At 42.8% G+C, this 26942-nt stretch overlaps 1 protein-coding gene across 3 annotated transcripts in view; it reads right to left on the bottom strand.

The window, feature by feature from the left end:
• Positions 1 to 26942, bottom strand: part of LOC124710579 (adenomatous polyposis coli protein-like) — a 490408-nt gene that overhangs the window by 146298 nt on the left and 317168 nt on the right. Inside the window, exon 1 of one of the 3 annotated variants that reach the window (XM_047240938.1) lies at positions 16538 to 16653. The exons of the other annotated variants lie outside the window; for them this stretch is intronic. The gene's annotated coding sequence lies outside the window, so the exon portion shown is untranslated. Of the gene's footprint in view, positions 1 to 16537; positions 16654 to 26942 lie in introns of those variants that run through there. 3 annotated transcript variants of the gene reach the window in all.

Here is a 26942-nt window from a genome sequence, read left to right as displayed (position 1 = left end):
GCTATTCTTCTCCACTGTTTATGATTTTTTTTCAAACAGAGCCAAGCTTTGCTGCAGAAACAAAGTACTTTCACTTATCGGAGTACTGAAAAAATATTAAATTATTTCAAATGACCTGTCTTCACCGTCAAAAGATTTGGACTTCATTAAGACGAGCTTAAGAACTCTCGCAACTGCGGGTATTAACGAAAGCCATCTTGTTTTTGAGTGAGGCAGAAGAGTCTGATGATTGGTATCAACTTATAAGCAGAACTCTTTTAGCGTCTCTGTCCTTACCGCGTATATTGAAAAATAATGAAGTATTTTCATGACGATTATGTCAATATCGACAGTTAAGAAAGCAGTAGCGCTTGATATAGTATTGTGGAGTATATGGACAGGACCTAGATCTCTCCAGGGGTCATACATAAGCATTTATATTTTGCATGACAGTACAGAATCATTCATTAAAAAATTTAACTTTGCGAATCGTGTTTTAGTAGGAATCAAAGCGCGTGTTTCGATACCTTCACGACTTCCTGGTGGAAAATCATTTTTCTTTGGACGAAAATGTCTGTTAAAGAACTTTCGAAGAGACTTGGAAAAAACCTTCTGAGAATATTTCCCTGCTACGTCTAACTCAAACAACAACTGAATTCGCAAAACCTTCGAAGAGTCAAGAATTTTAGAATACACATTAAGCGTAAATTATAAAGAGCAGCTTCTCGAAGTTTCCAGTGATTTGCAGTCACAGAAAGGTTCTAAATCTTTATGATTAATTGGTTAAATTTAAAGTAGTTGGCAGTGTTAGCCTTTCATTCACATATTTGTGCGAAAATTAGTTTTCTTCAAATGCCAATTCAGAAATTAAAATATGTAGAAACAGACTTTCTGCTGAAAGTCATTTGAGAGTTTATTTAACTTCTGTGGTTCCTGAATTCAAAGCTCTGTACCATGGAAAAAAACAGGCGCAACTTTGTCACTGAATTCCCGGGAAACGGTAACTACAATGAAAAATTATTTTTTATTGCAACTAGGCCTACACGTTGAATAACTTTGAAGCCGTAACCAGAGTAGCTGTAGGTTTTAACCCTTAAGGGTTAAGTTAGTTTTAATAACCTTAGCCCTTTGCTTGATATTAAATTTGATTATTAAAATCGGTGGTTCACCCACCTCAGATCGTTGTAGAAGGGGTTCCCTAGTCGAGAAGTGTTGGGAGTCACTGCCTTAAGGCATTCGTATACAATTATGCCGGCAGTTGATGTGGATGGTAAATTGCCTGGAAGGTTATTTACTGTGTTTCGAGAAGTCGAAGGTGCTCTGCCGCCGCGACTCACTCACTCCCCCCCCCCCCCCCCCCCGTTTCTTCTTCGTGTGCGTGATCTTGCAAGGGCAGAGGGGAATATTTATGTCACAGCAATACTGGGGAAAATGGGAGTAAGAGAATTACAACTATGATGTGAGCACTGATTTTGGTCAATAGCTGGTCATAACAACTTGCTTTTGCTTGATTCCTGGTCTGGGTATAAAATCACACTGTCCCTCCTGGAAAGTGTGTGACACTGCAGTTCATACCACATGGAAACGCTGCACAAATTCAGCCTCTGGATGTTTGTTTTTTCCGTGCCTATGAAACACATAATCGCACTACCTGCTCTTGCTTCTTAAACGATAGCCAGTATCATGATAAGCTCCACGACAGACTGTTTCACATTCAGTTGTATGCCTCCACATTCCATCTGTTCTCATCACCTAGTTACACCAAAATGTTTCTATATGTACTCGTTAAAGAGAGGATAGATAGCTGAACGTCCTGCACGGTTTGTAGCTTTCAAGGTGCTGGCCTTCGATCTTGATGGTGCGAACGTCTGTGATCACTGTGGCGCGACATTTTTTATTCGATGTTCATAGTCCACGTTAACTGTTTTGAACGTTTCTTGAATATCGACGATGTCCATCTGTTAAGTGTAACACGTACAGCCTCCTGGACACTCATTTTCTGTCGCCCTTCTGATGTACATGTTAAGTCATTAGCAGCTAATATATTTCCTGACACAATTGTCAACACAGCAGTTTCAAAGGAGCCTTGCTAAAAACTGAACTTGCGACTTCGCACTCATGGGGTAGCTTGTTAGAAACGTACTTGTACCTCAAAAATAGTCTAATGCGGCGAAAGTACATTGATAATACAATGGTTCAAATGGCTCTGAGCACTATGGGACTTAACTTCTGAGGTCATCAGTCCCCTACAACTTAGAACTACTTAAACCTAACTGACATCACACACATCCATGCCCGAAGCAGGATTCGAACCTGCGACCGTAGCGGTCACGCGGTTCCAGACTGTAGCGCCTAGAACCGTTCTGCCACCAGCGGCCGGCAATGGATTTTCTTTCAGAAACTAATGTATCTATCATGCCGCCTCATTCTCCTACGGGGAGTGACAAACCCTGCTGATGACCTATGACGTCTGTATTCTCAAACGGATTTCCTAGGTCTGACGGATACGACCTCATAACAAGCTTAGTATCACAAAGATGTGGAATTGTGTGGTGCCAGAAAATAAGGGGGAACATGTACGAGAAGATGGTGGCAGTGAGCAAGGTTTTGCTTCGTTTTCAAGAGATAATTTTACTGGCACCTGCATTTCGAGATACACAGAGTGTGTTACACATCCCGAGTGTACACGCACTTCTCAACCAGTATCCGAGAGTTATTATGTAATTTCCTATCTACGATAAGTTGGAAGTTTTGGTAGTGGATAGACGGACTGAAAATATCAAACACTAGTTTTTTTATTTTTTCACGTTTTTGAAATTTCAGCAATACGGTCTGCCAAATGCCAGCTTTTGTTTCAGAGGCCATTAACGGAAATTAACACAGTGGCGCTCGACCTGGCGGTAGCAAGAGTCCATAAGGGCTATTGTGTGCTTTTGTAATCCGCACATTTTCCAGAAATAAGAAGGGGAAAGGTCGAGACTTGGGGTGGGGGGGGGGTGTCGAGGTTTAGGGGAGGGTGTCGAGGTTTAGGGGGGGGGTGTCGAGGTTTAGGGGGGGTGTGTCGAGGTTTAGGGGGGGGGTCGAGGTTTAGGGGGGGGGGTCGAGGTTTAGGGGGGGGGGGGGGGGAGGGCAGGGTCGAGCTCAGCATTCAATAGGGAGGAAGTTTTAGAACGCAGGAAATTTCATTCAAAATAAAAAGCACTAGATTTACCTGGTTTGCAGACTGTCATTATGAAGTTAAGTTTATCTTCTCTGTCTAAAACACATCGCCATAAATGCACATGCATTTTGAACCTTTTCCAGATTTTCGCTTCGTATCAAATGTGATCAATGCATTTGTTAGGTGTTATTCGAACTGTTAAACTGTGCTGTGTATTAGGATGGTGATTATCTCAAAACAGTTTCGACTGTTTCTTAAGTTAAAAATCGGCTACAATGGGCAGTTTTAATCAATGTAGCTTTACACATGGAAGTCTATGGCTACACTAGCATGATTTCAAATCCGAGTATACAGGCTTGGTGACTGAGCGTGGGAGTCTATGAATGTGTGTCGGATGTGCATATGCTGAACATCTAGTCTGAACTGCTTGTTAGCAATTGGTGACATGGTGTCACATTTGACTGTGGAGGCAAGCGAGGTCATCAACCGGCAGAGCTGCAGAGAGAATTCAACCATGGCGGCTGTTCCAGACGGGGTCGTGGCTACTCGACACCTGCTGCGTGCTCCGTGGGGCAGGCTGCGCGCATTCCTGCAGCGGCGCGGTGCGCCGGGAAAGTGAAAGTGGCGGCCAGCCGGGATAACGGCGCGCTGGTGGCGGCCGACTAGCTCAGCTGCTCGCCTCTGGCCGAAGCGTAGCGTAGCGGCCAGCGCAGGCGCCGCCTAACGTCAGGGGAGGAGGAAGGTAGCGGCTTGACACACAGTGCTCCGAGGTCATTAGGCAGAGCACAACCCCAGACTGAGTAAGGGAGGGGAAGGAAATTGTCGTGCCCTCTCAAAGGAGCCGTCACTTGTTCGCCATAATTTATGGACATTACTGAAAACCTACATCTGAATGGCGGAACGAAGATTGGTGCGGACATTCTCCCGAGCGCAAGAGTAGGGTCGCTACATTTGTATTCACGAATAAACATTGTATTTGTTGTAACCTACTAGCAGCCTTCCATTTGAGGTTGGCTTTACGAACTTATGGCTTTCACGTGGCCACCTTCGGTACCAATTTGTTCTTCCACCAGATACTGTTACTCTCAGAAATTTCCAAGTAAGATGAAGTACCCTACGACTCGCTACCAAATAGCGGTGTCCTTAGCACGCATGTTCCACACAGCTGCACTCATTCTTCAGAGACCAACATTTCTGGTACCTTATGTGGACGGCTAAGATTTAGAGAGAAATTCCAAGCAATGTGCCGACGAATAACTAACGGGTTGTTTCCAAGTCGACTACCACCTGTTGCAGCAGTATACTTTCCTTTCGAACAGACTGCCATTCTGGGCTGAATCGTACACTGTGCATCTGTAGTGGCCGGAAACACATTACGCACAAATACTCCTTTACTTCGCACCTTCGTTTACTGTCATGCACGCACACGCACACATTTGTCTTTGGGAAGGGGGGAGGGAGGAATTACTGCCACGTATAAACTACTGAGCAGTCTCGGTTCACACGGGCCAACGGTGCAGATCACCTAACGTCTGTTTATTGGAATAAAGAGATAGAAGGAGACAGATTTCCGTATTTCAGCGTGGAAGCTATATCAAAATGTATGGCGCACTGAAGGTACTGAGGAAGCTGTCTTATACACAGAACGAAGAAAGAAAACCTAAATGGTATACCTATGACGGAGACGACGACGACGACGCTCTCTTCCGTTGTTTACGTATGAGAGAGAGAGAGAGAGAGAGAGAGAGAGAGAGAGAGAGAGAGAACACCACAACAACATATAGCGGAGTGCTTACTAGCACCGTGGCTCAAGACGCAGTGAAGAGTTCATGCGCTTCCACTCTGGTTCCTTGATGACTGCACCGTCTACAGTGTTTTCGAAGTCTAAAACAATTCACGAGAACACCTTGCGGCAACTTCTCTTCTCAAATCCTCCACTGGCGTTGACAAGAGTAAATCAATGTGCCACAGTCTAGCAGATAATTAACTTCCTCAGCTATCGAGTGTGGTGTCTTATTGTCGGAATTTATGTTACTCTAGTGGCCTCCATAGCAGTTACAGCACTTTTACTTCAAAGGTGCTTCCCAGTTTTGAACATCGTTTCCGGAACGAATATTTTTACACTGAAACAGGAAGTATCTGACCGTCCACAGCTGTAAAAGGAAGACTAGCGTTTGATGTCTCTTCGCAACGTTACAGAGTGGTGGCACATTCCGATTGGGGAAAGATAGAGAAGGAAATCGGCTGTATCCCTTTCGAAAGAACCATAGCGATTTGGCATAAGCTACTCAGGGAAATCGTGGAAAATACACACCTGGGCGGCAGGATGGTAATTTCAACAGACGGAGCGACATCCGTAGAAATAAGGTTATCACAAACTCACTCGTGAGTATCTCGCCATGTCTGTCATCAGCAGCAGTCATAATGGCGCGGAAAGCCTGAAGATGGTCTGATTTAAGGGCCGGAACCGATTGCTAGCAAATACAAAATCTGAAAACGCAATGCAGATCGTTTTTATTTGATTTTTAGCATTTTATACCGATCACTGTGCTCCAATTACAGAATGCTTTCTGAAATATACCGTTTAGTCTCGAAAAAGGTAAGACCAGGAGACAAAATTCAATAAACGACATTTTTCTGAAAACTTAGCCTGTAATTTTTCTGAGACAGAGCATTGGCAGGGGTTAACTCAGGATGTGAAGACCGTAGAATGGATTACGACAGAAGCATCTGTGACTTATTTCAACAAGTCAGTTATTGCCTGAAAACTACGTTTAAGCTAAACATCAATCAAAGACACACTATCTTCACTGATGATGGATCTGAAAGTGCTGTAATAGACTTACGTCTTCCTTGTTATGAGTTTTAAGCCTCTCATTTGACTGTTACTAAACGGATTGTATTGACAGCTACATAATATGCGAACGCATTTTGTTTGCCCCTTCGAGGACCCCCCCCCCCCCCCCTCCACCTCCCTCGCCCACCCATCCTTGTTTAGCTTTCAGCATCTTCGAAATCGGTGGTGGCAACCACAGATGCCAGTCATCGTGTCTAAGCCGTGAGTTTCCTCGTTATATAGTGACGTGCAAGACTGGTACGACATACGGCGTACGAAACTCAACACTGCTTTGTGGAGCGTTTGCTGAACATACCGTATCGAGAGCACATCTGCTGCTCATGGATTTCGTTGAGCTTTGAGCGAACAAGCCGTTTCACCACAAGAATTCTCTTCCACGGTGAAAGCATACATTATTCGACTGCAACGCGATATACAGAAATCTATAGGCGGGAACGTAACTGTCTTCCTGATCACTCATTTTCTAGGACATAATACAAATTCTCGCGTAGTTTTTTGGATGCTCATTTTTAAAAAATTGTTACTTCTTAGTGTGAAGAAAAACACGCACACAATTTTCTTAGTGAGATAACGAAACAGATACTGCGTTTTATTGTTTGTCGGGTTACGGAAGAAATTACGTTTGAACTATGCGACGCCGAGCACATAGAGAGGCGAAAAGGGTAAAACATGCGGTACTGTAATCATTAGATTTGAATTTGAAACGTAAATAACTACTAGTAGTTTCATTTTGTAGACAAATTCCTTTCATGCGCTTTATTTGTCGCACACGGTGTCTGTTAACCAATCTTGACTTAGGTTTCAGGAGGTTCATCACAAAATTAAATTTTTCAAAGAATTTGCCAAAATTTTGAATTAGGTCCTCTGAGGTGACTTGATCTGAATATAGCTACATCTTAAATTAACTCTGGTGCTATACACGCAGTTACTGAAACAGGGTTTTTCGTTACCATATGTGTGCTATTTTATTAAGTAACATAGTGGTCTAAAATTTATGTATGTCCTTCAGTTTTAGTTTGCTGCATTTAAAGAAAAACGGATTTGTTTCAGTGACTTAAGATTTTCTATGCTTAACACTTTGATTACAGCCTTTTTTTCTTTTAACTGATGCACCGTATGTTTCCTCATGATGTTGCATATGTATAACATGTGTCCATCTAAGTCGCTGATGTGATGCTGGCGTTATGGATTTCAGTGACATTGCATCTGTTTACTTTGCTACCTGGGGAATTGCCAACTTACTGGCAGAATTTATTTAAAAAAATTAGAAGTATCATGGTTGTACAGATGATAAATACAGAGTCAGTAGATACCGTGGTATATGACACCGACTTCAATTTTATTTTCCTCATTTTAATTTATAGACACTAATAGTATCCAGCTGGATCGGATTTGGATTCATATGAGGCACATTCCTTCTTGGGCACATAACTCTTTTTTACCGCGCTCTCGGCTAGAGTGGTATGATTTTTTCCTCGTTGAGACACCCAGCAAACCTCGCAACACAATTTGTGGGTATTCAGATCATTTTTCATACAGCAGTATCAATTATTCTTCAGGATGGGACGTACAGAGTGGCCGTTCGATATGTACGGAAAAACAAACTACGTACATTTAACGCTGAAACGAATTGTGAAGGGGTAGTAGCTTTGGGAACACAGTATTTCTCTGGACTTGTACGCGAACTTCAGAAGTGCTGTTTCCAGCGCCCCACTTAGATGCCTGTTCTAGCCACTCGGGGATTAAGAGGTCATTCCTATACACAAAAACTTCGACGTTAATTATTGACTGAACCAGCAGCCCAATAAGAAATGGAAGAGAAATTTTTATCTACACGTGCTTTCTGCAGGTGAAAGTTCGAAAACACTTAAGAGTCACTCTGTATATTAACAATGGGGAAAAAAGTATGAAAAGAATGACAGTCTATAGTTATTTGTATAACTAGCGGTACTTTCCCGAGGTTTCAAGACGTGATCGATGTTCTGTAGATGGTGGACCAGTAGAATGTTTGTTCCATACGAGATGATCTGTTTTCGCACGCGGTAAGTCGAAATGACATCGAATGTTTCTGTAAAGGAAAAACAGAAAAGCAAAGTAAGGTACACTGATGATCTCTCCGGAAGACAAAGCTCCTTGGACTAAAATACTGTTTTCACACAAATGATGATTTCTGCGCTACCCAAGGCTAGAAGCCGTGCTTGTGTGGAGGGTTAATGTTCATATTCCAGAAGATACATTGGATCCCCTTTTATCACGTGTGCTTCCGTGCTGACTGTTCCAAATGTTTCATGCACAGTCTCCTCAGGGAATAAGCTCCACGGAACAGTGTGTCATAGAGATAACATCTCACCTTCACAGGACATTCTACTTGAATGAGATGCTGAATGGAGGTATACTTTAACTGCAGTACTTAAAAAAAAAAAAAATTGGTTCCCCACTCCGAAGAGCACCTACGTTCACAACATGGAGAGAGACGAACAAATCTCTTGCAATAACGTGTGACTTCAGCAATAGTCCCACTTGTCCAAGGAAATACTAATGATTCTCACAGAACTTTTCACTGTTAAAATATTGAATGTCTCTGTGAATTTACGTGAAATCCGCAGTGCAGTGATTCTAATAGTTTGTTATTTACGAATCATTTGCTACGTTGTTATTGAAGAAACAAGCTATTCATCTCGTGAAGGCGAAATTTGGTTTTTAATTTTCATAGGATTACAGGCGAACCGACGTTTATACTTCGAAATTGCTGCGTCTACCTTCGACTGACATCCATTACTACGAAGTTGGTGGCGTGCTGTATCGCAACAGCTTGCTTATCCAAGCACACTTTACAGTTCAGTGACTACGAAAGGTTTGCTACAGAAGTTTTGCTGGCAAAACTGTCGTTTACAGGAAGAGACGAAATACGATTAATATTTATTGACATACAATTAGTACTGAAAGTAAATATCGCCCAGCTATTTAACCCATGGCGTTGCATGCAACGTTGAAAGCTATGGAACGTTGAGTAACACAATTACACACATTACCACTGAATAGTAGGACGCTGTCATTTAACTTTGTCCGTAAACAGGTGATCGAAAGCATAAACATTTCCAAGACTGTTGTCGGAGCTCAATGGGAAATAATACTCTAAGATTTTACTACGCGCCATTTCCTAGGTGCGTTCTTCACTTTATTGCAAGACTCGAAGAAACTGAAGCGAAAGCATCTAGCAGTATCGTAGAGTCTTTCATAGTATACTGTCGGTCTCAGTGCAACGACAGTGATAGCCAACAAAACAAGACCATATGCGCCAAACAGACTAAGTCTACACTAGATGGAAAATTTCTGTAGATGTTTAGGCCGGTATCTTTACAGAAATGTATTGTGAACGATTTCCCATACATAACATTTTAAGCTTGTTCTCGTGTATGCCTGCATATATTTCAATTTTGGGTGTATAGTCTCTCGTTTTATAATTTTTTCATAAATTTTACAACATCAGTATCTATTTGATCTAAGTGACACCACAACAGTGCGTTGCTAACCACAATCATTCAATCGCTGTTTGCTGGAGTCTTCCACGCCTTCAACACAGAAAACAAGTGTCTAAGCTACATTTTTTCTTTTTGGCAGAAAAATCTGTTCAGCAGTATTGAACATACTAATTGGCCGATGCCATGTAGAACAATCTGCCGCAACAATTCGGCAAGTCATCCAGACAGCAACACATGGCAGAACGTTGTGGCTTACAGCAACAGAAACAAAGTTGTTGCCAAGGCAAACTCTCAAACGTCTGACGATCCAGTGTTGCGCTGATGAAGTATTGTAATGCTGACGTACAAAAATATACTAATAGCTGAAACTTCCTGGCAGATTAAAACTGTGTGCCGGACCAAGACTCGAACTCGAGACCTTTGTCTTTCGCGGGCAAATGTTCTACCGGTTGAGCTACCCAAGCGTGACTCACAACCCGTTTTCACAGCTTCAATTCCGCCAGTATCTCGTCTCCTACCTTCCAAACTTCACAGAAGTTCTAATGAGAGTCTTGCAGAACTAGCGCTCCTGGAAGAATCTTATCGGTGCACACTCCACTGCAGAGAGAAAATTTCATTCCGAAAAATATAGCTCTTTCTATTTCTTCATATGGCATTAAATACCGGTATTTTTGTACCACCAACTTCCGTTTAAACGATCCGACACCAGTGTAGATATTAACAATTTATGCAACAAATATCGAACTTGATGAAGAAATAAAAAAACTTTTTTTTCCTTGCTGGAATTATTACATAAATGTTAACATGAAGTTGCAGACGATCCTGAAACTCCATTCCACTGTTGTGGCGAAATGAAACGCGAGTCATGGGAAAGCCTGTGAATTAACTGGTACCCTTTAAAACGTGTTGCTGCAGAAAGATGCCAAAAATTATGCATCCGCATAAAGCACTAAATAGAGGGGCAGTAGAATGAGCAGCTTAGGAAAAAATTATCAAACGCTTTGCAAATGTACAAAAAGTTAGAGCATCTGCAATAGTTAAAATGGCACTGGGAGGAGAAATATATGAAAAAGTTTGAGGGCAAATAAACGCAGTACGGAAAGTAGGTTATGGCGCACATTGTGTGTATTAGTTCTCCAGAGATCAGAAAATTAGTGCACTAGAGGTTGAAATGGATCATCAGTTAAAAGGCATGCAGAGCGTTATGGGATAATCAATATTTATGTCAGGAAGTAAATGTGAAATATTCGATGCAGGTGCTGATGCTCTTACAGGTATTGTTTTTCACGCGTTGCATCAGACTTATGTGATCAAAAGTATCCGGACACCTGGCTGAAAATGACAAGTTCGTGGCGCCTTACATCGGTAATGCTGGAATTCAATGTGGTGCTTGGCCCACACTTCGCCTTCATGACAGCTTCCACTCTCGCAGGCAACTGTTCAGTCAGGTGCTGGAAGGTTTCTTGAGGAATGGCAGTCCATTCTTCACAGAGTGCTGCACTGAGGAGAGGTATCAATGTCGGTCATTGAGACCTGGCACGAAGTCTGCGTTCCAGAACATCCCAAAGGCGTTCTATAGGATTCAGGTCAGGACTCTGTGCAGGCAGTCCATTACAAGGATGTTATTGTCGTGTAACCACTCCGCCACAGGCCGTGCATTATGAACAGGTTCTCGATCGTGTTGAGAGATGCGACCGCCATCCCCGATTTGCTCTTCAACAGTGGGAAGCAAGAAGATGTTTAAAACATCAATTTAGGCCTGTGCTGTGATAGTGCCACGTAAAACAAGCGGTGTATGCCCCCGCCTTGAGAAACACGATCACACCCTAACACCACCGCCTCCGAATTTTACTGTTGGCACTAGACACGGTGGTAGATGACGTTGAACGGGCATTCGCCATAGCCACACTCTACCAGTGGATCGCATTGCGTACCGTGCTTCTTCACTCCACACAACGTTTTTCCACTGTTCAATCGTCCAATGTTAACCCTCCTTATACCAAGCGAGGCGTCGTTTGGCATTTACCGGCGTGATGTGTGGCTTATGAGAAACCGCTCGACCATGAAATCCAAGTTTTCTCACCTCCCGCCTAACTGTCTTAATACTTGCAGTCCCTTCACGTTTCCCCTTCACTACCACATCGAAAAAATTGGACCTAGGAATGTTTAGGAGTGTGGCAATCTCGCGTACAGACGTATGACGCAAGTGACACCCAATCACCTGAACACGCTGAAGTCCGTGAGCTCTGCGGAGCGCCCCATTCTGCTCTCTCACGATGTCTAATGACTACTGAGGCCGCTGATATGGAGTACCTGACAGTAGGTAGCAGCACAATGCACCTAATATGAAAAACTTATGTTTTTGGGGATAGCAGGATACTTTTCATCACATAGTGTATATTGCTATAACTAAACACTATTGTAAGAACGAGAGCATTAATGCTTTAAAGAAACAAGTACTAAAATTGTAAAGGAAACTGAAAACTGATGAAAATCATTTTATTTCTTTTGGAAATTGCAAAGAATAGGGTTTTTATTAATAGAGGAACCTGTGGAATAGCATCGTGATTTATTATGAAGAGTACTAATTCCTGTTGTAAGGAATTCTATACAATTTTAATGCAGGTGTATTGAGAGTTTAGCAATTCATGTAAGTTAACGAAAAGTCGTCCGTCATTTAGAATGTAAATGAGAAGTGTCACTTTGATATTTCTCCAGCTAAATATTTGAGTACTAAAATGCCAACTTAATTCCAAGAAATAAAGTTGTCGGCAAAAACCAATAGCAGGTACAGCTAGTTAAACATCTTACTAACAGAATTTTAACTTTATTCCCCGCTTGATGCAAGAGACAAAATACAACGAAAAGTAACAAAAATATCACTAGCGATAGTATTACACTTGTGAATACTTTTTGTTTCGCACTTTAATCACTCCTCTCCAGGTCAAAATTTACGAAGAGTGAAGTATATTGGACAAACAAAATAAAGGCTGTCTTGCCGAAAAAATTAATATTAAATTAATTAATATTAAAATAGCAAAGAGTAAACGCCGTTTCCTAGTAAAATATACTCTGTTCAAGTTTTCAGCCGTACTCAGTTTGCGTATGGGGGCGCACCTAAATGAAGGAGGACAGATTTGGTAACTGAGCGTTCAGTGCCCCGAAACTCAAATCATTTAATTAAACTAACCAACGCTACCGGTGCGCTTTCGAACCTGCTAATCAGGTCTCTTTTTAGCTTCTCTGAATATCTCACAAGTCAACGAATACTTTTTCTCCGTGACTTAGGGTTTAACATGACAAAGATGAACACCTGCTCTATGACCTTTAGCTATACAAATAGCTAATCATCATTTGAGACCTATTTTGAATGGAGAAAGAGGATGAGTAAGTAGTAGGTGTAAAAGGATGGAAATGATCAAGAAAGCAAGCCTCGTTAGCATAGCTAAGGTTCCTAGAAGGTAATCATCATCATCTCGGTGGTTCGACAGGACGACCTTTCTATTCTCTGCCCGTCAGTGTAATACTGACTATGCTCAATTAGTGCCTCTATGTTACACCTCATGGGCGGCTTCCGATTTGCGTCGTATTCTTACACGCGGATTTACAATGACCATACGCGAACTTGGTAAGCAAACCGTTCTTCCTTTGTGCAAGGAAGTACAAGAACTATAGAATTCGTTGAATAGTAGGTATATCGTGTTACGTACTACTTACGGACAATGTCTTACGGATTTCTGCCTTCTACACCGGAAATCTTTGACTGACACAAATGAACCTCGTTACATTTTAGTCGTCATTGCACACTATCGTTGCTCACAGTTGACTACGGCATCATCTTTCTACATGCCGTAGTGAATGTGAAGGTTCAGGGTTCAGCACTAGTCACGGCGCAGAGGAAGCTACGAAAACTTAACAATACTGTTGTACATAGAACTCTTGCAGGAAAGGTTTTTATTTTTAAAGAAAGTAAATAACACCAACGAGGATTCCGCAACAAATTCGTGCTCTCTATCGCAGAATGTTGTCAGACAAGGAATAAAATTGCCAGTTAATCGGTAGTTTTTAGCCTTTGTTAATTTATTTGCGTATCTTTCGCAGAAAAGCGTCTAGTAAAAACAAGCACTTATTTTTCTGGAATTTCCATGAATATGATATACCGCACTGATGAAGTTCTAGTTCTGCACTGAAATATTTACCATCTCAGAGTCTAGAAACAGAAAAATATTTCAGGAAATGACGTCTTACTTTCGCTTTCTCTATTAATAATTACGTCATTTACCGTCCACAGTTTGATTGGTGATATTTGTAAAAGGATGTAGGTTGCAGCAGCTATACAGAAACGAAGAGGCCTACACAGGCTTGGAGATTTATCAAATCAGTATTCAGACTTAATAACAACACTACGAAAATGTTGTATGCTGGAAAACTTGTGAAGGACAGGTGATGCATCACTAAGAGTCACTAAAACTAATCTAGACTGAATTTTTGAACTGAATATTTCTTTTGACTTAATGTGAAGATCATTTGTATTTTCGTTAGAGTGTGTGTGCTCTGTCAACGGGAATGCCTGCACCACAGAGCTGCTCTCACCACGCTGTGATCAGACTCAGAAAGCGACCTGGCGTCATGCAGCGCGGCAGCAGCGAGATCTCTTAGTCATGCTGGCAGAATGAGGCAACCGAACCCGATCCTAAAGTTCACGGACGATCCGTTACTCTGCAGTTCCTATCCGCATACCCATTACAGAATTCTGCGATCAACAAAAAGTTTCGTGTAGGAAATTCATCTGTTGTAACGTTATTGGAAGGTGAATACTGTTCGGAAGGAAATTTTAACTTAATTATTGCCAGGTATCGCAGTTGTAATAACTGGATTTGTTTGAAACTTTGCACTGCAATACGAACCGCGAGCGCCCTTGCGTTCTACATAATTGCGTTATTTGGTGCAGATATAGTATAGTTTTCAAAGGAGAAGTCTCGACGCTGTTACCTACAATGTTTCTGAATTAACAAACGGATGCGATATCTTTGCAGCCAGTGAGTTTTAGTAGTAGCCGCTGAAGATGCCGTAATCTCTTGCGTCTCCCACAAACGAGAAATTACATCCACTGTCTACCTGTACCTACAGATTTACTACGAAGTGTAAATAAGAAAGGCGAAGCATATCAGATGTTGTAACAGCCTACTGCTTAAACCATATGAGAAGAAGAAAATTGCGTTCACTGAAGTGTTTTCCCTCAGTTATTGTCCACCTAATGTCTAATGCCGTATTCAGAGGTGAGGTCTAGATCTGTGTGTCTTTGTACAGGAAGTTCAACTTTGCTACAAACAACACAGTGCTCTTGACTGTGCTATGTGGATTACTGTACCGTTTTTATGAGGTTTCCCACTTGGGAATCGCAGACAGCACATTGCAAGATTTTATAAGAGATTGTCCCTTCGAAAGAGAAACAGAGTAAACATTTTTGCAAAAAATCACCATTCGTCTTCATGATAGGAGACTCCTTATCCTTGTAGCATAATGGAAAGGCTCCGTCAAAATTTCGAGAATTGGCGTTCCAAATCTAATCATTTGTTGACAGAGTAAAAATAATAACTTGCATAACTGTTGCATTAATCATATTTTCTCAAAATTGCGTAGCACGTAGTGGCACACCGGATAGATTAAGAGAAATTCGTTAGTTATATGTACGGTAGGAAATGCTATCGTGACCGAAGAAAATCATACAGGACAAACTATTTACAGCAATAAACATTTCGAGGACTTACAGTTTCCAAGGCGGTTGCAATGCAATGCAAAAGCGCACCTCCAGAGAAGAGAAAGTTTCGGTATGACGATAGATAATCCCGTTAGCCATTTATTAAGTTTCAGAAAAAGAAAAGAAGGATAAAAATTAGGCCAATGAAAGCACCAGTAATTATGCTTACTGTGAACGCCAATGTTAACTTAATGCCTATAGTCTCAAAATGACAAAAAATTGTCGAACAGCTCGTAATGCATTGAAACACGAAGAAAACGGTAACCGTTGAAAACACGACTGAGACAATACTGTCGTGTTACTCCAATATATCGTGGACGAAGTCAATCGATCACGTATAAGAAGAAAGGTAGGCTTCAGTTTATTTGTACGACTGTGGGTAAACCGAAGTTATTTGTGAACGGCTATTTATCAATGACACTTGCGCAGTATATACTAAAATACTGCTCGAGTCAGGGCAGAACGGCAAAGAATGGCCACAGGGTTGTTTGCCCCAGGGAGAATGTAACAGCACCGCCAAAAAATCTGAACTGGTAGAAACTTTAAGATAGATATCTAATAACTCGCGAAATTCGTAAAATTATACCAAAAGCAGTTTAGTTACATATAAATACATTGTTCCCGTTCGCCATCCATTAATCGTCCGCCCCCGGTAGCTGTCGCCGGCACGGTAGCTCAGCGTGTTCGGTCAGAGGGTTAGCTGCCCTCTGTAATAAGAAAAAACTGAGTTAATCGATCGACGGGTGTCGTACGACGTCCGCCCCGTGCAGATACAACGAACGAAAGCGAACAAAATGAGTTAAAAAAAAGAGTGGTCAGCGGAACAGACTGTCAATCCTAAGGGCCAGGGTTCGATTCCCGGCTGGGTCGGAGATTTTCTCCGCTCAGGGACTGGGTGTTGTTTTGTCCTAATCATCATTTCATCCCCATCGACGCGCAAGTCGCCGAAGTGGCGTCAAATCGAAAGACTTGCACCAGGCGAACGGTCTAACCGACGGGAGGCCCTAGTCACACGACATCATCATCCATTAATAGGAAGATACCAGATTTTGTGTATGTGTTATGATAAACCGGACGCACCATTTGCAAGGAGCGGACAGTCAACACGATCACCTGAAGCAGAACGGGACTAGGTGACATTTGGGACCTCGGAGAGGCCTTGCGCGCCTGAGGAATGCGTCGAGAGTCTGTCCAATCCGGTGCAGTGCGGCGTGGCGTGGCGCGCTCCTAGTTCCGGGGTGGCGAGAGCGGCAGAAAGCGAATCGTGGCGCTGACCCAGATGGCGGGCGGCTACGCACCTGCGCGTGCCCATGCTGGCGCTGCTGCTACTGGTCCCCGGCGACGGAGTGCGGTGCGGTGCGGCCGCGGCGCCACTGGACCGGAGACTGGCCGTGCGCGCGTGCCGCGGTGTGCAGCGCGGCTGCGGCCTCCGCCCGTGTCGCAACCGGTCGTGCGCCAGCCACGCCGAGCCAAGCCGCAAGGCTGTTCGGCTCCCTCCGCGCCGCTTTGTGTCAGCGCGGCTCACCGATACCTGCCCGCCCACGCGATCTCGGCGCTCACCTATGCACAGCGCCAGTGTGCGGCCCTAACGCTCGGGGCTACATTCTGGTCTGCGAGCTGTCAATCGCATCTCGTCTCTCATTGTTCTAAGCGCTTTCGGTATAGAATTTTAACAAACATAATACGCAAGACCTGGAGGATTTAAAGGTTAGAGTTCAATGTGCCAATAGAGGGAAAACAGCTGGCCAAGAACGCAGGCGTGGATCCCAGATGGGGGTAGGGCGTGAATGGCGAGGGGCTATACGTACCCCTCTCCCCCAGCCTTACAATATTTTACTGAAAGCGTTTGTATTTTTATGCTTAACAATTTCCAGACTCGTCAGTCCAATTTCGGAGAATAATATAGCGTGGAAATCCAACAATATCGAAAATGGCAAGGATTCTGGTCAACATAGCATACTTTCCATCCGCTCGCCTCACGTCGATGGCTTGCAGCTTGCTCAAAATACACGAAAGAAGGGGGGGGGAGAAGGGACCACGAAGGAATTATCCGATTGGGTCGGAAATTCGTATAGATTGATGTACATGTACAAACAAATGATTACAATTCCACGTAAATTTAATATCAATAACGCGTTGGTCCGCCTCTGGCCCTTATGCAAGCAGTTGATCGGCTTGGCGTTGTCCGATTTGTTGGATGCCCTCCTGAGGGATATTGCGACAACTTATATCCAATTAGAGGGTTAGTTCGTCAAAATCTTTAACTGCTTCGAGACCACTCCCCATAATGCTGCAAACGTTCTCAAACGGGGAGAGATCCATGATCTTGCTGGCCAAGGTAGGGTTTGGCAAGCATGAAGACAAGCAGTAGCAAGTCTCGCCGTGTGCGGGCGGGAATTATCTTACTGAAATGTAAGCCCAGCTTGCCTTGCCACGAAGGGAAAAAAACGGGGCGTAAAATATTTTCGACGTACCGCTGTGCTGTAGGGGTGCTGCGGACGACAACCAAACGTGTCTTGCTATGAAAAGAATTGGCATCCCGGGGCACCCCTCCCGGTTGTTGGGCCTTATGTTGGACGATATCCCACCGCTGTTCTGCTCGTCTCCAGAAGCGACTTTACGGCAGTCCCACTTCGAACCGAGCCCCGATGACCAGCGAATTAGGCAAGATATCCTTCAGGAGGGGTTCTAGGCGCTTCAGTCCGGAACCGCGCGACTGCTACGGTCGCAGGTTCGAATCCTGCCTTGGGCATGGATGTGTGTGATGTCCTTGGGTTAGTTGGGTTTAAGTAGTTCTAAGTTCTAGGGGACTGATGACCTCCGATGTTAAGTTCCATAGTGCTCAGAGCCATTTGAACCATCAAGAGGGCATCCAGCATCAATTAATCAGTGCCATGCCGAATAACTGTTTGCGTAATGGCCAGAGATGCACCAACGAGTTATTGACTTGCTCAGTTTGTCAAGCTCTCTCTCTTTAATAAATCATTCGATTTTTGTTGAATTGTAATCATTTGCCTGCCTGTATATAAACATCACATTACAGATTTCCGTCCCATTCGGTTAATCCCTTTGTGGTGCGTCTTTTTTTGTCTTAGGATGTATTGCAACTAGGAAACGGATGCTATTCGCAGTTTGACCACAGCTGCTACCATTACTAAATCCCGAAAAAGTCCGTGAGACCTCAAGTACAACAGTCAGATCAGGACATCGAGTAAGACAGAAGGAAAAGACTCACGATTAATTTTATATTGCATAAAATAGGACGCCAAATATGAGAGTTTGTTCCTACTGTAGATCTTAGATGAATAGAATGACACATGGAAATTACAATTTTCCGGACGACATTTTTGGGATGTTATGCCAAAACAATGTATTAAGCAATGACCTAACAAACCGTTAGTATATTAAACATTTTACACTCATCACCATCATTATTATTAAAATATCTCTGGCACGTTAAAGGCAAGGGTGACAGGAAGTTATACATGGTTGTGGTCGGGGGTAGAGAAGGGAGGGGGCAGCCCGTCACAAGTTGTGAACTCCTTCCCCACCAGAATCGGCACCCTGATTCAACATTTGCAAGGAGGGAGAGCGAGGAATCCTCCGAGGCTTTGTACCTTATATCACGAATCTTTCCAGTAATCAGAGGAAGTCGCTAATGTAAACTGCAGAAAATTTGCATCAGGATGTCTCTATGAGAATACGAATCACTCCCGCGTATTTAAGACTAAGGCCGTGGTCATAAGCGTAACAGAAGGTGACTACGCTGCGCCAGATACATGTAAAGACACTCTAAACTCGTCAACACTCTTCTATTGGACTTCTGAGAATAGAGGAATGATGTCCCAGATCTACGACGGTAGCTAAACTAAAATCTATTACTTGCATTCCCCCTACAAGTGAACGATCTCCATATTAGCCCCTTCGTAATGTTTCAATAAAATTTAACATGCCACGAGAAAGAAACACAATTACCGACTCTATCAGTCACAAGTGCATTCGTTACTGAATTCTTATGTAGTCTGTGTGTACTTTATATCCATGTACTGGTTTATTACAAATCTGTGCTTCCTATATCTTCCACACACTTAATTACTATGTATTTTTATTGTACCCCTATCCTCATTTCCCATTCCTATGATCTTAAAATGGCAGAGAGAGAGAATGCTATGAATATTTAGTTTTCATGTCTGATGGCGGGTAAACATCTTGTCTGCTGTTATGGCAGTTTAGCCAACCTTGGTGTAAGCTTAGACAGTGGCAAAGGGGTTTCGTTCCCTTCTGGTCGTAACGCTATTGTGACTAAGCTGTCAAGACGCGGTGAAGGTTGACAACTACCGCTATCTGTATGTAGTCCCCAATTTGGTCAGGGTATTGGTCCCTCGGTTCTGAGAATTTGGTGAGTGAGGTTGCTCTTAGGCGCTAGTTTGTAGTAGTTGAATATCTTAGCTGAATATGTGTAGGGTTCACTCTAGTTGTAGCCTTAACCGATTTCTCTCACAGCCCCAGGCAGAAATAACCATGCTGGATAGTCTGACCGCTATAAGGTGCGACAGCTTTGTTCAAATGGCTATGAGCACTATGGGACTCAACTGCTGAGGTCATTAGTCCCCTAGAACTTAGAACTAGTTAAACCTAACTAACCTAAGGACATCACAAACATCCATGCCCGAGGCAGGATTCGAACCTGCGACCGTAGCGGTCTTGCGGTTCCAGACTGCAGCGCCTTTAACCGCACGGCCACTTCGGCCGGCTGCGACAGCTTTAATAATAGTTCAGTTTCATAAGTGCGCGTGCATCTGTTCATTTGATTCATCGTGTTCAGTAAAGGTCTCGACAGCCTTCAGCTCGCGGCATCAGCTTTCGTTTGCAACGGTCTAACAATGATTTACTTGTGACTAATTCCTTACACAAATTAACCAACTTTTCGGAATTTTGTATTTTTCTTGGTGTAGCTTTTTGTGTCACGGGCCATGTTGTTGTGTCCTGTTCAGTGTTAATTGCATCCGTATTCCTGTAAGTAACTGAATCCCTATTGTTGGGCCCGAACTACATTTCGCATCTAGCTTTCATTTAATTTTATGGATGAATTTTCCTGGGTGGCGTTAGGCCGGTGGAACCATCCAAGCCAGGCACGACCAGTCTGTGTGTTTCTTGCAAATGTGTTACTTTTCCTTTTAATTTGAGTGCGCAAAATAAATGTTCAGTCCAATGTAAATAATATTTCGCTGTTAATGTTTTATCTTACATATTCTAGCATATGTTTCGAAGGGCACATTATACCGTACTTGTTCCTTGTTCAATTCAAGCAGACCTATTTATTTAATTAAGTCTCAATTTTATGAAGTACATTGCCTGTGAGCAGATCGATTGTTTGACTGAGAACAGAATGCAGACTCCCGTTTGATGAAAGAGACTTATCCTCCGCATGATAAATTAAAATCATTTATCATTTTCTTAATTTTAATAGATATCGTTCATAATTTTTAGAAGGGACGGATGACATCGCTGTTTGGTCTCTTCCCCCCAAATCAACCCAACCAAATACGACGCCCCAAATAAAGTTAACATTTTGTTGGCATATTAACAAGCAGATTGAGAAATGGAGCTTCATCAAAGTAATACTGCAACGGAAAGGACACTAGTGGCTTCAGTTTCTTATGCTTCTCTGATTTTCGTCAGTTATTTTCGTAACTGGAACTACATACTTATAATTCAACCGTGATACAAGACGTTATAATGTTAACTCTGAAGCATGAAGACGTTAAAATCCACTTAATATAGCCTAGGATAATTTACATCGTATCAGCCCTATTGAGTTCTGCTACGGCTTGCCACGCTAGACGAATGGGTGACGCTTTTCGCGACGTGACGTATGCGTTACGTCACTTACCGCAGCTGTTCGGAGTCTGCGTCAGAATGCTGACGTAAGAGGAGCGCTGCCGTTCACTGTCTCCTACCAAAGAGCACTCGTGCGCAGATGCGTGAACAGAATCCTACCATCGCTTTCTGTCATATTATTCACAGCCACGCGCCTTGTCAACTTACTAATTCGTTTTAAGGTAATTTACATTTATTGTTCCTTTTCAGTTGCACTTTTTTAATTAGATTACATATCACAGTGCTTTGATATATGGTTCTGAGTAGATAAGACAGGTTGCTGAGCACTAAATGAGAATTATCTTAAATATGAATACTGTTGCTGAATCTCTCAAGACTATTATATCGGCTACAGTTGTCATGCACTGATTTAAACATGCTGCTCTGAGTTAGTGCAATATTTAAGGTTTTTTTTGCGTGGAAGTGATTTGAGTGAGGGCGCTTCAAACTCTGATAACCTCTAGAGAGGACCAAATGAGGTACCCCACGGTATGCTACAATGTCTGAGCACTGTAGCTGCTCCTAGAAGTCACTCTGGAACCACATCTACAGAGGAACTACGTTTATCATCGAGGAATCGTGCTGCTGCACATCTATGCTAGTATATTTAAGTTGCTATATAGTAAAAAGATATCTGACATTCATACAATAGGAAACTTTTTTTGGTAATGGGATGCATTCTCATTCACGACAACCGAAGTGGAAACGCTCATTACATTAAAGCATAGAGCCAACTTTGCAACAAGCTAAACGATTACAGCTAATGTTGCTAGTTTGTGTTAAAACAACACTCATGTTTGACAAATGCGCAAGAGTTAAAGTGTTCAACACCGCAGCTGAGACAATGCGCTTAGTAAAACGTCCAGTTCTTAAGCCGTTCAGCATTGGATATCAAAATTATTTTCAAAATTCTTGTGTTATGCTATTGTGATGTTTACTAATTAATTTCGTTATTCGCAAATGGTAGGGTGACTAGCGTTGATAATTTTGTTTTTACTCACTGAAGTGGCTAGATGGAGCATCACTTCTGTGATGCCTCCGTAATTTACTTGGCGGTTCCATAAAGCTGAAAACTCGAGATGAACAGGGGTTGGACAAAAATATGGGAACACGAAGAAACACAACACATTACCACGTCTCATACGATGTTGGAAAACCACTGGCATTCAAAGCAGCTTCCAGTCGTCTCGGAATGGATAAATACCGGTCCTGTACGGTTTTCAAAAGAATCTTATACTATTCTTCCTGCTAAATAGTGGTAAGTTCACGCATGATGATGGATTGCGATCACGCACCGTTCTTTCCGAAGTACAGCACAAAGGCTCAATAACACGGAAACCTCGTGACTGTGATGCCCATGGGTGATGCGACAATTCGTCCTCGAGATACGAAACCAGTTCCGGACGATGCGAGCTGTTTAAGCACAGGCCCTGATGTCTTGCAACACATCACAGGCATTGGGGAAAAAGTATTTTATCATGGGGTGGATCTGATCAGTCGAAATGGTCACATAAATGCTTGGCAGTAATGAAACCTCGCAGAGTAACAATGAATCCATGGAATATCACGATATGGCTGTCCAAATCATTACCGACCCTATGCCACGTTTCACTCTTGCGACATAAACACGGCCAGAGAGTGGAAACAGGGTGAAACAAGATTCATCAAATGACTTTCTTCCATTACTCTATAGGCCAGGTTTTATGGCTTCGGCACCACCAAGTTTTCGTGTTACGCGAATCTGCATCAGTGATAAGTGGTTTTGGAATTCCAGTTCGCCCTGCAATTCCCTGCTTCTGGAGCTCCCTTAGTATTGGTTTGGTGCTGATAGGAGTCGTGAGTGCGACATTCAGTTCTGCACTGACATCTGCAGCTGTTGTCCTCTTAGTTTTCGTCACAATCCTCTACAAAAGCTGTCTGACACGATCGCTCAACGATCGCTCACATCTGCGTTGTGACAGAGGATGATGTTTTTCTGCGTTTACTGCATGCTGTATCAATGTAAAATGTGATGCCTCTTGAAACACCAAACATTTCGGCTTCCTGACAAGGTACTGGCGGAAGTAAAGCTGTGAGGACAGGTAGTGAGTCGGGCTTGGGTAGCTCAGTTGACAAAGGTCCCGAGTAAGAGTGTCGGTCAGGTACACAGTTTTAATCTGCCAGGAAGTATCACATTGATTTCCTGGTTGCGGTAGACCATCTATATAAGCACCAAGAAACTGCTTACATTCGAAATCACTTAGCTCCAACCTAATTTCCTCAACAACTACACAGATCACTGTTCTGACGACTGTCACTTTTAACGTACTGAGGGCATTGCACAATTGCTTTAGTGTCAAACACAAAAACGAGAGTTACTTGCTTGACTAGCGTTGCATGTATGTTCAAGCAGGCGTTTCTTGCGATGTTTCAGTATTTTTGTCCAACTATTGCACGTGTAAGTGTGGCTGCAGTGTGTTTCTGTAATCACTCATATCTGTCAGCTTAATCAAAGTGAAGGCTACTGCTGTTCAGGAGTTGGTTCAAATGGCTCTGAGCACTATGGGACTTAACATCTATGGTCATCAGTCCCCTAGAACTTAGAACTACTTAAACCTAACTAACCTAAGGACGTCACACAACACCCAGCCATCACGAGGCAGAGAAAATCCCTGACCCCGCCGGGAATCGAACCCGGGAACCCGGGCGTGTTCAGGAGTTACGTAATGCCAGTTCTTTTTCATGTACCAGATAACTGAACTGCAATACTATCACTGAAAATGTTAAAAAATAACAACATTACAGTTCGAATAAAATGAAATTTTAAAGTATATTTGGCCTGAGGCGGCGGAAACGCAGAACAATGTTCATTTGTCCATTTTTTCTTGAAACATACCGTGCACTGTACGTTAAGTTGAGAAATTTTCACCGTCTGCAACATGTGTCAGTAATTTACTAAGCGGAAGTGACGAAAGATCCCTGTACAGCTACTTCCTTCCAAAATTTCTCATCGTTCAAGGAATAATACAATACGAAACTTTATTTATAAGTCTCTGAGAAGAGAGACGCTGTGGAACACATACTAGTCCTTGAGCATAAAATAATTATTTGTTAGATTTAGATTTTTAGATTAATGGAGATTTTTATTTAATAATATATAGAGGCCACTGAACATTTGCTTACCCGTGTACCTCTGATTCGGAAGAAACCAGCATTACAAATAATTTTATAAATACCGGCGCAATTCTTTCTACAGACAGCAACTTACTGACCAAAATATGTGTTTTGGGCGATTACAGAGAGAAAATGGCCGCGAAGTTGGTATAAAGCGGCTGGTTTGCAAAATCTGTCTTTTGGGATATTATCAAAAAAAATTTCAAGTTGTGTTGAAAGGACAACGATCAGTCCCATTAGATAGAAGAAATCTCTTTGTCGAAAAAACGTGTGACTGGTTGCTGTTCCCAGAGCAACACAATTTTGGTTCTTTAGTACTCATGGAGAAAATATAGAAATTTTGTTTCTGTAACTTCAGTTGCAAAGAAGACAATAACATGTAAATTTATTGAAGATGGTCTAGTGTGATCAGGAGTCCAACGAACGCAACTTCATGAAAAATTAGTGTGTTAAGTAAGCGACTTCTCTGCGCACTTTGAAGTTCTCTAAGCCCGTCATTAGATGCTGTATGCCGAACCGGAACTATAAAGTGAACTTTCCTTTTCGCAGGAAATCGGCGACAACATTGCACGAGTAAATAATATTCCAGGTTTGAGTCTTGGATCAATTCTCCATTTTAATCTGTAAGGAAGTTTCAAACAGCGTACACTCAGCTGCAGAGTGAAAGAGTTATACTGTGAACGTCAGCTATCACAGGACCCACTACAGGGGGTGCGGCACCAGACTTATCGCAGAAGCCTTCCTCAGCTAGATTTTGATTTGTCTGCATGTTTGTACCCGGGAAATCCAACATCTGGTGTGGCTGGAGCACATCCCAGCTGAGCAAGCGGGTTTCAGGCCACAGAGAAGTTGCTGCGACCAAGTACTCGCCCTAACATCTTTCATAGAGGCGGCTGGTTTCCAAGAAAACATGAACACATCTGTCTCGTTCGTAGACCTAACCGCAGCATATGACACAGTCTAGAGAGAGGGGATGATACACTATTACTAAAAACAATCCGATGCCGAAAAACTGTAACTCTCAACAACAACGTGATAAACAATAGAGTTTCCGGGTTTATTTGGGAGAAAATATGAGCAAGGAGAGGAATTAAGTAATGATCTACCATAGGGCTCCGTAATAGTCCCCTATCATTCAACCTGTGTATCTCCGATCTCACAAATTCCAAATCAACAAAATTCTGCTAAGCGGACGAAATCGCTTTTGTTTGTAGAACCAAGAATCTTGACTAAATCTGTGAGAATAGTCTCCGCTCGTCCGTTATGAGCGCCTTTTTTAGAAAGTAACAACTTAAATCCAGTACAAGTGAAACTGAAGTATGTACAGTCCAGCTGACAAACAAACAAGCAAACGCGGAGCTCAGAGAGAAACGTAACTGAAACACTCTTTGCCATGACGAGTATTCCAAGCACCTTGTGTCACCCTTGACCGCACCCTTTCATAAATAAAACATCTTGAAAATACTGTTGCCAAGATAAAAACTCTTAACAATATTATTCAAAAATTGTGAGGAATGGCATGGGGAACTTCAGCAGATACCTTGCGCACACTATCCATTGCGCTGATCTCAGCAGCCGGGTATTGTGCCCCGGTGTGGCTAAACAGCTACCACACCAACTTGATCGACGTCCAGTTGAACCACATTATGCGGTTAATAACTGGGGTAATCCGACCAACACCGATTTAGTTACTTCCTCTGCCGAGTAACAAGTATTCACCCGCAATCCGCAGAAGCGAGACCGTGCTTAGGAAATACCGCAAACTACAGGAGAACCTTGAATTACCAATATAGGAAGACATACCAAGATTACGACGAAATAGGCTCCATCCAAGAAAGCCACCACGACGGCAAGCACAACAGCTAGATGCCAGTAACAACGGGGTGAGAAACCTGTGGGACCAGTGCTGTCAACTTACTGAAAATCCTGAAGAGCGTGAGTGGTTCTGAAAGTACAACTTTCATATTGCTGGCGCAGAACTCAACAGGAAACTGTAGGTCAAACTGAACACAACTCGCACTGGGCATGGACGATGTGCGCACTCTCCACAAATGGGTTGCTACAGAGTCTCCGGTTTGTGACTGTGGGGGCTCCGAATCAGACATCAAGCGTTCCTACCAGGGGAGTGGGAGCGACCTCATGAAAGCTGATGATACGGCTCTTCTATGGATTAGGAAATTAGATATTGACAGTTTTATATGTAGTTTTGTGTTTTCATATTCCTGTTCTATGTAGCATTGCTACTGTTATATACCGGTCATTTTAAACAGCATGGGAGTCATACGAATAAACAAATAAAAAATCCTCCGCTAGAGGTGTGGGATGTTAAGAAAACAACAATCCGTACCCGCCAGTTTATGATGAGCAGGGGTCTACATCTCTGCACAGTTACTGCAACCTATATTTGAACCTACTTACTGCAGTCGAGCCTTGGTCATCCACTACAATTTTTGCCCCAAACTTCCATCCACCACCAAACGGACGATTTGTTCATGCATCTCTCACCATACCGATTATTTCTTCATGCCTCGCGATGTGTCCTATGAACCAATATATTCTTTTAGTCAAGTTCTGTCAAGTATTTCTTTTGTCCCCAGTTCGACTCAATACCTCTTCATTAGGTATCCCACACTCCCACCCTCCCACCCTCCCACCCTCCCACCCTCCCAC

The sequence above is a fragment of the Schistocerca piceifrons genome, chromosome 1 (assembly GCF_021461385.2).
Source record: "Schistocerca piceifrons isolate TAMUIC-IGC-003096 chromosome 1, iqSchPice1.1, whole genome shotgun sequence".
Lineage (NCBI taxonomy): Eukaryota > Metazoa > Arthropoda > Insecta > Orthoptera > Acrididae > Schistocerca > Schistocerca piceifrons.
Note: the sequence above shows the minus strand (reverse complement) of the source record. Positions and strands in the feature narration are given on the sequence as shown.